The sequence below is a fragment of the Ovis canadensis genome, chromosome 1, assembly GCF_042477335.2.
Source record: "Ovis canadensis isolate MfBH-ARS-UI-01 breed Bighorn chromosome 1, ARS-UI_OviCan_v2, whole genome shotgun sequence".
NCBI classification, from domain to species: domain Eukaryota; kingdom Metazoa; phylum Chordata; class Mammalia; order Artiodactyla; family Bovidae; genus Ovis; species Ovis canadensis.
Window position 1 is genome coordinate 265149676 of NC_091245.1, and position 2383 is coordinate 265152058.

Below are 2383 nucleotides of genomic sequence, written 5' to 3' on the forward strand. Positions count from 1 at the left end.
CTATCTCCCGGAGTTTGCCCAAGTTCATTTCCATTTAATTGGTGATGCCATCCAGCTATCTCATCCTCTGTATCCCCTTCTCCTGCCTTCAATCTTTCCCAGCATCAGGGTCTTTTCCAATGAATCACTTCTTTGCATCAAGTGGCCAAATTATTGGAGCTTCAGCTTCAGCATCAGTCCTTCCAATGAATATTCAGGACTGATTTCCTTTAAGATTGATTGTTTGATCTCCTTGTTTTGCAAAGGACTCTCAAGAGTCTTCTCCAGCACCGCAGTTCAAATGCATCAATCCTTTGGTGTTCAGCTTTCTTTATTGTCCAGCTCACATCCGTACATGACTACTGGAAAGACCATGGCCTTGACTGTACAGACCTTTGTTAGCAAAGTGATGACTTTGCTTTTTAAGACACTGTCTAGCTTTGTCATAGCTTTCCTGCCCAGAAGCAATCATCACTACTCAGCCTCTAATCCACCTTTCCAGCGGGAGTGTCCTGGTTTTCCTTTAGCAAACTACCACCCCCAAGCTCGGGGTGAGATCAACTACCTGACCCAGCCTGGGGTCCAGAGCATTCTCTTGCCCTGGCCACCACAGCTGATCTTAGGAATGGGCACAGCCAGGCCGTTCCTAAGGGGAATGGCCACTGTACTACATCAATTCTGAGATGCCATGAACGATAAAATGTACCCTATCTAGAGCACCTCCAAAAGAGAAAAAAATGTTGCCAAGTTCAACTGTAAGATGCCATCCACTCTCGCAAGAGCTGTTAAAATGTGAGGAGGAAAAAAAGTAAGTTTCTGTGTATGTGTGTGTTAGTCCCTCAGTCATGTCTGACTCTTTGCAACCCCATGGACTGTAGCCCACCAGGCTCCTCTGTCCATGGGATTTCCTAGGCAAGAAAACTGGAGTGGATTGCCATTTCCTTCTCCAGGAGATTTTTATGACCCAGGGATCAAACTCACATCTCCTGCTTTGCAGGCAGATCCTTTACTACCTGAGCCACCAGGAAAGCCCAAGTTTCTATGAATGACATTGAATTTGGGGTTTGAGAAGGGGCAGTGGCAATGAGAACACTCTCTACTGGGATCCTCAGGCTGAGGTTAAGCTTGCAGATGCCAGAGCCATTTGTGTTTTTGTGAATGGAGCCTGCTTGCACCTTAATGAAACCACCAGTGGGGAAGGTTGACACTTGTGAGCACTGGATGCAGCCATTGTTCACACTGGATCATGGTGCAGCGTATTTTTCTTTGCCAATTGGGCCCAGAGTGATGACTAACACCCCTGCATGGTACACTGCCCGTGCAGTGCCTCTCCTGATTCAACAGTCCCCACCAGAGCCACATGTCCCTGATGACGACGTCAGTGTGTGGATACAACAGGAAGCCTGGAGCTCCAGCACCTGGGAAGGTCGTGCCGGTGCTGGAATGGCAGATCCTGACCCCCTGACTTCATATGATAATTGTAAAGGAAGGCAAGAGAAGAGAGGAAAAGAGGGGGATAAGGATGGGAGGGAGAGGTGGGTGGCGGAAAAAGACTGAGGAAAGTGGGAGGGGGAGGGGGTGGCTGAGTGGGGAGGGACCCTTGCCCAGGGTTAAGATCAGTTTTCCATAAGCTGGCCAGCGAAGTGAAAGCTCAGGGCAAGGACCCTGCTGAATGTCAGCTTTTCCAACGCCAGTTTCCGCTCTGCTGCTGCGTCAACAGGAGGCCTGAATCAAACTGCCTGCCACACCCAAGTAGCTGAGGCTGGCGGTGAAATGCCTCCAGCCAAGGCCCCGAAGAACCGGCACCAGGCAGTGACCTGGAAGAAGACGGCAACTCTGGGTGAGTCAGCACTTGGGTGTGGAGCGCTCAAGTGGAAAACCAGGAGCCCATGGTGCCCAGGCCCGTGTGCAGTGGAAAGGGCACCAGGAGCTGAAGGGTGGTGCCCTTAGCCCAACGGGGATCCAGAAGAAATTTGCACCCGGCTCAGAATGACCTCACAGTTGTTGGACTTGGAGTCGGGAAACCACAGAAATGACAGGGCTACGCCAGTCATGGTCAGGGGTCTGATCTCTCTGCTCAGAGTGAGGCAGCAGGCAGGCCTCTAGGGAGGACACAGTGACAACAAGGTCACGAGACACCTGAGCCCATCGGACCACATCTCCAGGGCTGGGGCTGAGACGCAGCAGACACAGCCAGCGGATACTGTGTGCTGGGTGGTCCCCGCCCTGGCTATCCTGGTCGGTAACAAGGGAATGTTTGCCGCCAAGCCACCCCTGGTTCTGACCTCAACTCCAAGCTGCCCTTCTAAAGGGTGTCTCCACACCACGTGTGACCGCCTCCACCTCTGGTCTGTAGAAATCCGATTATCTGAGCTCATGTATAAAAAGATGTAGTCTCATGGGC